Source organism: Camelus bactrianus, chromosome 29 (genome assembly GCF_048773025.1).
Source record: "Camelus bactrianus isolate YW-2024 breed Bactrian camel chromosome 29, ASM4877302v1, whole genome shotgun sequence".
In the NCBI taxonomy this organism is placed as follows: domain Eukaryota; kingdom Metazoa; phylum Chordata; class Mammalia; order Artiodactyla; family Camelidae; genus Camelus; species Camelus bactrianus.
In genome coordinates, this window is record NC_133567.1 from 14,365,803 (window position 1) to 14,379,511 (window position 13,709).

At 40.1% G+C, this 13,709-nt stretch overlaps 1 protein-coding gene and 1 long non-coding RNA gene across 3 annotated transcripts in view; one reads left to right on the forward strand and one right to left on the reverse strand.

The window, feature by feature from the left end:
* Positions 1-13,709, forward strand: part of KCNB2 (potassium voltage-gated channel subfamily B member 2) — a 370,558-nt gene that overhangs the window by 10,276 nt on the left and 346,573 nt on the right. The window contains exon 1 of one of the 2 annotated variants that reach the window (XM_074355137.1): positions 7,661-7,797. The exons of the other annotated variant lie outside the window; for it this stretch is intronic. The gene's annotated coding sequence lies outside the window, so the exon portion shown is untranslated. Of the gene's footprint in view, positions 1-7,660; positions 7,798-13,709 lie in introns of those variants that run through there. 2 annotated transcript variants of the gene reach the window in all.
* LOC123611892 (uncharacterized) lies at positions 3,731-7,196 on the reverse strand. Its single transcript, XR_012503265.1, has 3 exons — positions 7,060-7,196; positions 6,292-6,364; positions 3,731-6,012 (listed from the first exon to the last, which is right to left on the reverse strand). It is a non-coding gene; the product is annotated as an uncharacterized LOC123611892 (long non-coding RNA).

A 13,709-nucleotide genomic window follows, 5' to 3' on the forward strand; every position in this document is an offset into this window, starting at 1 on the left:
CTTGTAGTTCTTAATAGGTAAATGTCATTTTATGTATATAGAGAAACACATTCTCCTCCAAACAACAATTTCATGATTTCCTATAGGGTGCCCTTCAAATTTTCAAATGAACTTTGTGTAAAATGCTAAAATTAAAGATTTCTCCTTGGACTATAATTATTAGAAATGTTTTAAATTAGTGCAACTTATAGTAGAAGATATGATGAGGCTTACGCTAGATTTCTTTTGTGTCAATTATTATCAAATATAGTTGTCACAACTATTCAGGAATTTCAAAGCAGTACAAGAGAATGACACACTCCTTTTTGTGTGTGCCGTCACACAAGTAACTAGTCAGAACTGATAAACAGGTATCCCCACCTGGTACCAGAGATGCGCACCCCCAGCTAATATCAGGGGCTAGTTTGGGAGATAAATATACAAAGAGAAAGAGGGAACAACAGAAATTGTCTAATTTCTGCATGTGAGATTTCACCCCCCGCCTCAACTCCAATTAGCGTGAACCACAGAAGGGATGTGGTTTTAATTTTTGTTTCTGTTTTCCAGAGAGGTTAGGTTTTCTATTGAACTCACTTTCTTGTGTGGTGGAAAGGAATATGACAGGACGAGTCATGGCTGACTTGGGGCTCATGAAGATTTTTAGTGACACTAACATCTCTGTCAATGCAGCGCTGTGTGAACTGATGCATTGCTGGGGCAGTACGGTGACCTCCTGATAGCAGGAGCAGAAAGTCCCATCAGATTGCTTTCATGCTAATTAGACTCATTTAACAGGCTGAGTTTCCACATCTGATTCTCGTTTCCCATATCTGATTATTCTATGAGCAATGCAATCAACTAAATCAAACAGGAAGTATGACAGATTCTGACATCTAGTTGGGCCTGGTTGAGCTATGCATAGAGTAGAAGTGGGGGGTGAGGGTAAGTAAAAAATAGTCTTTTCAAAATTTTCATCTCTGGAATTTTAATTCCAGTTAAAATCACTTGCTCTTGTGTTCTAAAATACATACCAGGGCTTGTTAAAAGAAGTCTTCATTTTTTTAATTGAAAAGGAGGAGATGAATAAACAGAACCAAACATCTAAGATGCACGATGACAATATTTAACTTCAAATTTTATATATATATATATATATATATAATATGTAACATATTATGTGAAGTAAAATATTGAATGCTAAAATTAGCACATATATTTAATTCCATAAATGGGCAATTTGTTAGTAGTAAATAAGCAAAGGTTGGCATTAGTGAAAATATCATTCTTTTATTTCTTTAGCATATTTTAAGTAAAATGTGCTTATTTTTATATCTGTCTTCTGATCTGTGTTTATCAGTTTTAACTAGTTACTCACATCCAGTCATCTTTAATACTAAAAACTTTTCAATATTTACTATGTTAAGTTCTTGATATAATGTTACTGAATATACAATGTTAGGGTGCTTTAAAAAAAAAAGCTTTGATTTTATATTTATTACCACAATATATTTTGTTGAGAACAAAACACTGAAGCAACTTTAATTAGTACTGAGAAATGATAACTGTCAGGCTATGGATTCTAGTAACGATCAATATTCCTACTCAGTACTGCAAAGAAAGTTTTGAAAGTTGCAAGGACAAGGAAGACCAAGAAACATGGCAGCATTACTATTTTGTCATTCTGAGAATTAGCGGCCCTTTTGGAAATATGCCTCTGCTGAATGTAATGTCAGTTCAGGCTTCTTTCTCAGAAGCAAACAAAGGCACTCTTAGAGTATCTGTCACAATTTAAACCCAATTGCTTTGTTGAGTCCTAGGTCCACTCGGCAATTGATCAGAAAAGATTCTGGGTAACTAATTTGCTTTTGCTTGCCGTGGCTGTGATCATGGCTTCTGACAGACAAAGTCCTTGCATAGTCAGGAGGGACATGTTATATCATTAGATCCACTTTTTGCTTATAATCATGTAAAGTCTGGGGTTAAGAATAATGTCCCTGTATTTGCAAAGAGGGTTCTTCTGCTTGTGACTGGTTGCTATTTCCTCCACTGTTGGAGATTATCCATTTCCTACTTCTCCAAAGCCCAGATTATTCTAAGAGCCGTAGAAGCTTTCTGATCCACTGTGCAGGTGGTACGTTCATAATCAGGATCTGTTCTGGCCTTCTGTGTGGATTGTGATCCACAAAGATATCTCCTTGTGGAAGCCTGAAAGCCTTCATCCTCTTCCATGGCAACATGCCTCACCCCAAATGTGCCCAAGCTTGACAGATCAAATCTCAGACAAATGACTTGTAAAAAATTAGTGAGTGGGGTGGGTGGATCAGCATCAGTCTACCTGTTGGAAGAACAAAAGTTGCCTGTCCTACCTCCGTCCCCCTTAAACACCAACAACAAATTCTTTCCTTTTCCTTTCTTTTATCTTCTCTCTTTTTCTTTTCATAGATTGTATTTTGCCACTTCTACATTTATCTTAGCCAGATTTCCATCCTAAAAATTAAAAATAATATTTTATACATTATTTCCCCACATGAACTGGAGACAACCTGTGAAACAGGAAGAAAGATGTTATCAGTGTGGGATGAGGTAGAGGGAAACAGCTTAAAATTTTAAAGTCACATGTCTTAGGTCAAATTCTAATTCTGACAGTGTGATTTCGGGCAAATAATTTAAATCTTCTCTTGTTCAGTCACTTCTTTTATTAACTGGAATAATAATGATAGTATATACCTCAAAGAGCCATTATAAGGACTAAATTAGCCACTACCAGTAAAGAATTTAGCCCAGTGCCTAACGCTGTAGTGTCTTGCTGAAATTTACCTGTTATTACACAGCACAAATATGTAACAGGGATGCAACTCAGATCTGACTAGGAATCCAATCATTGCTCTACCATGTCCTGGAAAAATGTAGTTAAATATTTTTTATGCAGAGTATTTTTTGAATTTCCAGTTAATTGGCCCAAGAAATTCTTTACCCTCAACCTCATGGATTCCTAAGAAAAAATTAGGTTGCTTAGAAACCTAGGGAAGTAGTTCTAAAGATGGATTCAAACACAGTACTTACAGTTCTGCTACTACATAGCAAAAAAAAAAAAAAATATGTTTAAGCATTTGACATTTTCCAAGAAGTTCATGCTCAGTACAAGAACTGTATTTAAAGAAAAAATACAAATACAGTCAGTCTGGAGTTTATCTCTTACTTTAAATCTTCAAAGGGCAGCCAAATCTGTCTCAACAAAACTCAAAAGAATCAGTGAGATAGTACTTATCTCCTCAATGAAGAACACACAAACAGCTCATTTATTTTTCAAGCCTTCACTGCAATGTACGAGTATAGGATTTCAGTGGCTGCTAGGATTCTGTGAGTTTCTCTAAATTGCCCAGCTTTCCTACACTTTCAATTAAAAGGGAAAAAGAAGGCACTTTAAGTCTAAAAATGTGGTAAATCCTAATCACTCTTCAGTGGCTGCTTTCTTATATGACGATGAGCATCGTAACAGTATTTTCTCCATTAAAAAAAAAAGTGTAGCCCTGATCTATGGATATATTTGGTTAATAATGAAAAGCCTAGTGTCCTCATGGTGCTGATGTTTGCAGATTAATATTCACCCACCTTTGGGTATATCCATGTTATACCAAATGAAACAAAACCTGCCTCTCAACTCTTAAAGATAACTCCTGTAGCTTATTAACATACATCCTTCCAGAATACATAACACACACACTAAATTTATGTTTTTGTATTTTTTCCTTTAATGTAGTTCACATCATTTTTAAAGACTCTTCCTCTAAATTCGCTTTTATTTCTGTTTGGTTTAACTCAATATGCTATATACACTTCTTTCCATTTGACTTTTTAAATCAATTTAAATCAAATTCTAATTATTTAGTCTCCAAAAGTTTGCAAATTCTTCCCCCTCTCCTTTTAACATTTTAAAAAATGTTCATCCTCCAGCCTTTTCTCCTTTATTCTCATCTATACAGGCTCTTCCTGTAAGTCAACTCGCCAATGAAAATTCCAGTTGGTAAGTTAAAGTGTAGTCAGTAACTATGTTATTCAGATTATACTAAATATTTTTCAGATACTTTATTCAACAAAAATTACCAAAAATCTATTTTTCTCGATATTGTGTGTATATACATCAATATTCCAATATACCAGCATCGTGATGTATGAGGAAATACATTGTTCATCTAAATTGATCTTATGATACACATAAGATTACTTCAGGTTAACCTTATATTAAAGTGATTTATTTTACCAAGTGTTATGAGGAAAGCATTTTGACATAGTAAACAGATATTTCTTCCCTTTATTATTAACATGATTTCATCTCATGATAAATCTGAGAAATTGAAATACAAGCAAAAGGAACATTTTCATAAACGTTAATAAAGGTCAAAAAAAGATGGCTTAAGAAGCAATGTGAAAATATGTCTAACTTTTCAGCTAGATCGTTTTGATCTTTTCCTTGGAGAATAATTTAAAAAATACGTAATTATACAAAAAATACAAAACACTAAGACAGTAAAACCACATGGTGATAATCAACACAAGAGCCTTAGCAGCCATCCAGAATTCAAGCTGTGCATATGGAGAACTCAGCTTTTCAAAAAAAAAAGTGTATATTAAGGTTATTCTCTGTAATCCATTTGAGCTATGAGTAATTTAGTAAGTAGAATTAGATTTTATTTCCAAAGATTGTTTTCCGTATCATTGCATGCTTACAGACAAGACTCAGGCATGATGGGTCCTAGCACCCTACTTCCTGTTAGTGGAGATAGCAGCAGTGTTTTACACGATAGATAATTTGCTCTCTTGACCTATGACCACTTAGCAAGAAAATGGATTTAGATTTCTAAACTCCTACGGAAATTTAAAATAAAAAATATTTTTAACAAATACTTGTCAAATAATTAAATTCTTATTGAAGGTGATGAATGATGTTGATGTGGGCCAGGAAAGTAAGGGGATTTTTCACCACCCATAAAATGTGTGAAAGCTCATACTACTTTACATTAGGCACAGCTCAAAATGAATCTTTTTCTCTTTTTTCTTTTGTTTCATGAGGGGTAGGTAAGTAGGTTTATTTATTTATTTTTATTTGGAGGAGGTACAGGGGATGGAACCCAGGACCGCCTACGTACTAAGTATGCGCTCTACCACTTGAGCTATACCCTGCCCCCTAAAAATGAATCTTAAGCAGTCTTTCTAGACGAAATATTTTGTAAATTCCATTCATTTAACAAATACCGAGTGCCTGACAAAAGTTGCAAAATAATATTTGTTGGATGAATAGGTATCTCATAGTGCTTGGATTTGGGTTATAGGGGAAAAAATGCAAACAAAGTGATATGGAATCCACCCTGGAGAAACATTTAAAGTGGAAGGCTTGTACATAGAAAGCACATGTATTCTGTAGGGCGCGGAAGGCGGTAAGTCTTTTAAAAGGTAGCTCTGACCACGTACTACGTACGTACGACAAAAGGGAGGGGTCACGGAGGAGGCCAAGTTTGAAGTGGGCCTTGAAGTGCTGGAATGGTTTAGACCTAAGACTGGGAGAGGAGCATCCCAGGAGAGACTGGCGTGCAGTGCACAGAAATCAGCAGACACTGTTTAGTAGGGAATGGGGACGCTAGGGAACTTCATGAACAGGGAAGTGTTATGTCAGGGTGCAGTCGGGGAAGAGTAACCTGCAGGAAGTACTTATACGACACTGGAAAGGCTGGAGGCGAGGCGCAAGGTCCTGCAGGTCCCTCGAAATGTGGAGCTGAGTCTTGGAAACTGGTCAGGAGTTGGCGATAAAGGTTTGGGGATCTGGGAGTCCTCTTCCTTCTCCTAGTGTACTTGAGAAGTACTTGAGATGCCCGGAGGACAGCAGAGGACCAGCACAGGTCTTGGGCGATGGCGTCATCCCGCCCAACATCTAGCACCTCGGAAAAAACCACTTAGCACAAGGTAAGGTCCGCGGAGAGGTGGGAAGTCAAAGTGTAGAGAATCCTAGATGTTAGCGCATCCCAGTGTACGTCAGGGCTAAAACAGAAGAAAGAATTAAATGAGATATTTTAAATTGAGTGTATTTAGACTTCTTCCATAGCCATCTTTCCCGACCTAAAGAAACTCAGGAGTTCCAGCTTTAAAAATATTGCCATGGCCTACATTCTTTTTAAAAGGGGGTTTCAAGCTACGTTGGTTTCCTGAAAGCCCTTGTAACTGTGCTGGCTGTCTCTACCTCGTTCTTGTTAAGGAGCACATAGGTCAGGAACCCGGAGAGCCCAATGATGTTATTATTCAAGTTTATCCTGTCTTTACCTTGACTTGAAGGTGGAGAAAGGTCTGGGTGTCCATCTGGTGGCCTCGCCAAGGAGGAACTTGGCTCAGTTCTCTGGATGGCAGGGAAAGCGGGCAAAAGAAAGCAAGCCAGAGTATCAATAGCGCCCCCGTGGGAAGCAAGAGTTAAGGCTGTTACCGACCCGGCTTTTCCCTCAGACCCAGGAAAGCGGGGTTACTGGGGCTGACGACGGCCCCCGAGCGGAGCTGGAGGTGGGAGGAAGAAAGTCAGGTCCTATCTGCGCCCCTAGTTATCCCCGCACTCCTTCCCCGGGAGAAAACTCTAGGCCCCATCACTCAGGAGCGGTCTCTCGCTCTGGTTCCCAGGGTGAGCAGCTGGCCGGGGTCAGGGGCACGTAGGGGCGGGCTAGGAGAGCCCAGCAGCTGGGAGCAGAAGGGCCCAGGGAATCCCGCGAAGCCGCCCGAGCGCATCCAGGCGGGGCGGCCCGGGCTTTCCCCGCCGCCGTGTGCGCGGCGCCCGCGGGGCTGCGACCCTCCCGCTCCGCAGAGCGGGAGCCGCGGAGGGAAGCAGGTGGGTGTGGAGCCAGGCCCGGGCCGCGGGGAGCGGCGGGCGCGTGGGAGGAGTGGGAGGCGCCCGGCGAGGTGTGGGCGGTGCCCTCCCGCCCGCGCCCCGGCCGCGCCCTGGGCACCGGGGCGCTGTCCCCGCTCGAGCGCACAGCTCCCGCGCCTCGAGGCCGAGCCCGGGCGTCCCTGGCGGTGCCCGGCCGGCCGCGCAGCCCCGCCGCCCACCTCGAGAACCGCGAGCGCCCAGGAAGAGGAGGCAGCGGCGGCGGCGGCGTTCGCTCCAGCCCGCGGGTGCGCGGAGCGCGGGAGGAGGCGGAGCGCGAGGTGGGGTGGCCGCGGGCGGGTGTGCGCGCCGGAACCGGCGCCCCCGAGCGCCCCGCCTCGCCTCCCGCGCCCAGCCTCTGCCCGGCTCCGCCACAGACACACACCCACCAAGCACCCACCGCCCTCCGCCCCCACCGGCCGCCGCCGCCGCCGCCGCGCCGCGGGCCGCCCGAGCGAGCGGCAACTCCCCGGCTGGCGCGGCTCGCCTTCCCGGCTCCTTCCGCACGGCGAGCTCAGCCCCGCTTGATTTTTCCTTTTCTATCCCAGCCCTCTCCGGTCTGGGCGGCGGCGGCGGCAGGGGGATGGGGGACAGCTAGGGGAAGGGGGTGAACATCGATGAAGATTATTGTTCTTTTTAAGGATGCCTTAGCTTCCTCCCGCCGCCTCTTTTTTTGAGCCTTCCTACTAGAGACCGTGAACCAGAGTCAGGGATGTGAAGAGAGGGGAGGGGGAAACGCAGGAGCTCCAGCCAGCCGGGGAGACCCTCCTCTCCGTGGAGGGGAGGGGGATTTCCAGCGACAGATCATTGACGAAGGGGACCATCGCGGGGAGAGGAGCCCCGGAGGGAGCGGGGAATCCCACAGCCCTTTGTGGCGCCCGAGCCCGTGCTGCCTGCTGAGCGGGGTCTGTGGGAGCTAGGTAAGTGGCGGGGGCATTGCTGCTCTCCGAAGGGGTCTTCCTTTAAGAATGCATCATCGCGGGCAGCCTAGCCAGACTTGAGTTGCTAAAGGAATTGGAAACTGCCATATGGCACTGAGTGGGCTTATAGACAAAGCTGACTTAACCCTGAGAGGGTTATTAATGTAAGGCTCCGTCCCCGTGGGGAAGGCGCCGAAGTGTCAGCCCCCCGAAAAGCTTCCAAGCAGTCTGCTTGGGAAGGGATGGGAAATGTTATTTCTAGGAGATGAGCTCGTGTTGCCTTCTGTTCATTTGTTGGTAAATGCCACACTCACATGCACACACTTGTGGGACGGGATTTAGGGAGTGTGATGTCTCTGATGTATGAACAGTCCTCAGAACACAAGAGACGTGCATGCATTCTGTTCTCCAAGCGGTGCACGGTCTCCGTTCTGTAGCGCACGGTTCCTGAGAGAGAACGAACGAGTCTCTAAGGAAAGAGCTTCATGGCTGTTTCCAACACACTCTGCTAGGGACTTGGGAATACAGTTGCCCTGAATGGCACCAAACGACACCGACCATTTACCTCATTGTTTGCTTCCAGGGCTTAAAAGACCGCTTTCAAAATAGTATGATGCTTTCCATTTTCTAGAATTATGAGCATTTTTGTGTATTCATTCATAAAAATTCTCAGTGTGCAGTATGCCCAGACATGCCATGTATACATCATTTATGACTGCATAAGTGTTATAATAATAGGTTACACTGAAAATGTAGGATGCACAGATGTACACCGGGTTCATTTCATTGCAGGTTCAGCATTCCTTCTCATCAAGTTATGCAATAATGTCAGTATTTTAAATAGCATTTTACATCTCTGTTTTTGCATTGATGCGTTTTTGCATTTTGTTGGGAATTTGATTTTTTTTAAAGCTCAACTCAAAGGAAAAGTAGAGATTTGTTTTTGCTTTTAACCATGTAGTATTGTGTGGGACAGAGGTCTCTCGGTTTATTTACCAAAAAACCATCAATTGAGATATCACATTTCATAGAACCAGAGAGAGAGAGAGAAATTCCAGTCAAAAATCAGAAGTCTAACTTGTCAGTACTGAGTAACTTACTGGAAAGATTTTGAAAAAGTTAATAACATTCAAAAAATTAGGTAGTTATAAAGTTTTACTTTATTTCATTCTTTAGAGGGGTGTGTGTGTGTACACGCGTGTATCAATAAATGTAAAGTTGTCTGAAGCTTACATGTAACAGATATAAGATCTATGGTCAGCTGGACTAGAGAGTTCTTGGTTCTTAAATTCATCACAGCTTAAACAGTTCAGTAATTTGGCACACTGCGCACGTGTCTGTGCTGCTGGAGATGGGGTTTTTAACATAAGGCGTAAATACGTGATTACTTGTGTGGCTACATAGACTTTCTGAGAATTTGGAGGGTCCATTGTATAAATGATTCTTCCAGGGAATGAAAAGTAACCTCATGCTCTAAAAGAGTTAACATGCCTCCACCAAGTAAATAGTACAGTCCCCTCCCTCATGCTGTCAGGTTCAGACCAATTGTTTATCACAAATAGAATTGTGTCTGATGCACTCTCTTGCCTTGTCTGGCACGACTCAGACTCTTGGAGAAAGGAGTGAATCACTTGGCAGTTCTCTTTGCGTTCTTCCTCCTTTTAACCTTCACTTTTCCCTCTCTGCATTAGTGTTCCCCAACCTCCCTCATACACAAATGCACACCCTGCTTCTAGAAAATAACTCTATTGCCTGCCATTTGGAGAATTCTAGTGTCCCTCTCTTTTCTCTTGCTCCTGTGTTTTTCTAAATAGAATCAATCCAGGCATCTGTTGAAACTATTTCCAATCGCACTTTTCTCCAAATCCCACAGTTCAGTTTTCCAGTCATATATGTTTGCTGAATATTCAGATGGGATGGGTGAATATTACCTTAGCCAACGTCTCATCTGGCTTTTAAAGTTTCCTTGTTGACACTGTAGGGCAACTATGAACATGAACTCACCCTTCTAATCTCTAGTGTGGTAACAAAAGTGAGACTGCCAGAGAGATGAAATGACAAGATATGCTTTCAGTCATGTTTCTTGGCAACTTAAAAGCATATTTGTGCAGGTTTTTTGCTACTTGTCTGTGTATCTGTGCAAAATCTTCTTTAAGCATTGAAAAAATTTTTTTTTCTTGAATTTATATCCAGCATTTTGCAATAGTATTCTAGAGAGACTGGTTTACATGTATGTGTGTGTATTGTGAAAGTAACCAAAGGACTGGTAAAATCTAGGAAATCTACAAGACATAGTTTATTCTGATCTAATGCATTTTTTCCTTGACAAATTGTAAGAAAGTAATTAGTTCCTTGAAATTTGCTATCCTTTAGAGACTGATTCCTAAGGAACATCCTTAGAGTTGATGGGACACCTCCTCGTGTACATTTTAAGTTAAACATATAAGGTTAAGACTTTCTGTTTGCTTCAGAATGTAATGTTACTTGAGGTTTGCATATATTTGTCAGGTGGATTTTACATAAAACTCGGAAACCTATTATTCTCATAAGCGCTTCAGAGGATTGGAGAGTACACGTGCACTACATACGGTATTTTTTAAGTCCAGAGTATTTTTTAAGGTAAAAGTTTATCACCTTGTTACTCCCAAAGTGATAAAATAAACTTTATGGAGCAGCACAGTCTTAAAATTTTTAATGCTTTACTACAAGTATCTTCGTACTCCAGATCGGTAGCCCATTCTTTTCATTGCTTATTTCCTCCTTCAGCTTCTTAGATACATATTCCCACCGACTCTTCACTGCAAGTCCAGGCTGTCTGGCAGAAGGTCAAGTGTGTGAGACTAGGGTCTCCATGGCCTCTGTGAGCCGGACCCAACTGTATCACCTTTAAGGGAAAAGTGCCTGTTCCTGTAGGCTGAACTGCACCTGTCTATACTGTCTGGTTTAAGGCCATGTATTCACTAACTCATTCATTAATTCATTCATTGCTCATTAAGCAAGTATTAGAAGGGTACTTGATTAAAGTATAACCAACGTAAAAGAGATAGAAGACATAATCCCTGCCCCTCAAGGATTTTTTACAATATAGAGAGTAAAACTTGAATAACTAATAGGAGAATCATGTGTCTGCTTCAAAATCAGGGATTTCCTGCTAACAGAAATACATTCAAGTTTCATACTTCATAAATTAATTAAGGCAGATTGAGGAAGAGGATCATGAAAATTTGTCACAGTCTCTGCATTGGGGAATTACTAGAAAACAATAATAATAATAACTTTAATTAAAATTTTTAAATTTTAAATTAAATAAAGCATTACTAGTAATATTTACATTATTTTTGTTTCTTATAAGTAACGTTTACATTATTATTTTATTTGTGTAAATAAAATAAATTTATTTTCATTATTATTATGATGAACCGTTGAGCCAACTACTTTTTAAATGTTTTACAAATACTAAATGTTTTAATTCTCACAACCACTCTATGAGGCAGCTCTCACTAATACTCTTCACTATATAGATATAAAAGTTAAATTACACTGCAATTTGACACAACATTGTAAAATGACTATAACTCAATAAAAAATGTTATTTAAAAAAAAGTTAAAATACAGAGACTTTTCTTGTCTAAAGTCACAGAGGAAGTAAGTGATACCATCAGACTTGAACCCAGGCATTCTGGCTCCAATTACCTACTATGATATTAAGTATCAAGGAACGTGATCCCTGGCAGAATAAGAAAAGATGATTGTAGCTCCTAGATTTATTTGGAGTTATATCCCGCCACGAGAGGAGGCCGTAGTTGTCATAACAGGGGATGCTTGGAAAAGGCCAAAAGTAGAGACTTTACTTTAAATAGGAGAAAACTCCAAAACTTTCATTATGAATTTGAAATAAGAAGGTAGTTTAGTTAGAGGCTAATTTTTTTGAAGTATAGTCGATTTACAATGTTGTGTTAATTTCTAGTATACAGCATAATGATTCAGTTATGAATATATATATATATACTCCTTTTCATATTCTTTTTCATCATAGGCCATTACAAGGTATTGACTATAGTTCCCTGTGCTATACAGTAGGACCTTGTTGTTGATCTATTTTATATATAGTAGTGTGTATCTGCAAATCCTGAACTCCCAACAGATCCCTCCCTGCCACCCCTTTCCCCTTTGATAACCATAAGTTTGTTTCCTAATGTCCGTGAGTCTATGTCTGCTTTGTAAATAAGTTCATTTATGTCCTCATTTAAAAAAATGGTGATTGGGCTTTTATCAGAGTGCTAAAGCATTAGGAAGTACTGGCCTTACAATGACGGCAGAGACTGACGCAGGCCAACACACGTGATCTGACTGGTCAGTTTCTAATTCTAGTTTATTTCATTTTCACTTTCAGTTCTTTTTTAATTACAAATTATTTTGGATATAGTGTTATAAATACTTAAATTTATTATGTTTAGATTATATATCCATATAATAAGAGAATGATTAGTTTTGCAATATAATTTTCTTTTACCCATGTCCTCACTTTTTCCTCTGCAAAATGTATCCCCAATGTACTGATGGAAAATAGAATATAATCACTTAACAGGTTTATTTTCTAGTATATTGTCTAGAGTGCCTTTTATTTTATGAAGTGACAACTGTAATAAAATCATGAAAACATAAGTCAAATCATAAATTAATGAGATCTTCATCAACAAAAGTTTATGTAATATTTGAAGGAAAGTTCTTTCTAAATATCCACTGTTTCTGTTTATGTGAAAAATACCATCTGGATTAAAGTTGGAAGATAAAATGGCTAAATATTGCCTGCAGGATGCCATACAATCAAATATTTAGATACAGCCTCATGATTGATTAACATTTTTATTTTTCTCACAAATATTAGGTCTCACAGGCCCAGTCACATTGTACAGACAACTCTCAACCTACAATTGGCTTGTAGCATAAAAGTCAGTTTTTAAAGTTTGTTTTTTTCAGAACTTGTCATTCATTTATAGAAACAGTACTTGGAATGATGCTTCGATCTCTAGACCAATCCACAAATACCCTTTTAATCAATAATATACCTGAAGTACAGTGCTGTTAGCACTAAAAACACAGCCATTATGTATAGCAATATTACCAGGGAATAATTTGATTTAAATAGTATTTATTGACTGTTTCTTCTGTGTAGGGTTCTTTTAGGATACACAGGTGAACAGAGAACTGCCTACAACCACAAGGAGGAGAGGAAATTGAGAGAGTTTGTATGTAACTGATTCTGACATTAGGCAGAATGAAGAAAGCTTTATAATATTGGTATAGGCAAAATGTGGACTAATTGATTCAGACTTCAGTGGAGACAGCCAGGGACTGCGTACCTCCTCAGGATCCTCATTTGTTATTTCATCCTGAAGGTATCTACTGAGCTTTCTCTCTGAGTCAAGCCCTAAGTTAGGGGTTGGGGACATAAATATGAATAAGACATCATACATTTACAGCCTACACATGTAGATTCATAAACCACAACAAAACGTGGTAAATTCTATTGGTGGAGCAGGATGGCAGTTCAACTGAGTAACCGCCTAACAGAAGCATCCCAAGAGTAAAAGAAATATGGTTTCTTTGAATTCCTAGATGTATTTAGCCACAATTCTCTATTCAGTCAGACCCAGAACCCTCTTTTAAAAAGCAGTATTTTGCAATGTCCCTTTTACTTTCCTGAAATGATGTTTACAGGTAATATAATCTGTCTATACATATAATGTTTTAAAAATTGATATAAATTCTCCATCTGTAATAGAAACAAGAAATAAAAGGAAAGTAGCTTATGAAAATTGCAAGTATATCACTGTGTGTACACTCAGGTATAACTGCACTAAAAATGTCATAAAGCAGTCAGATGCCTGCTATTTAAAATGCAAAATTTG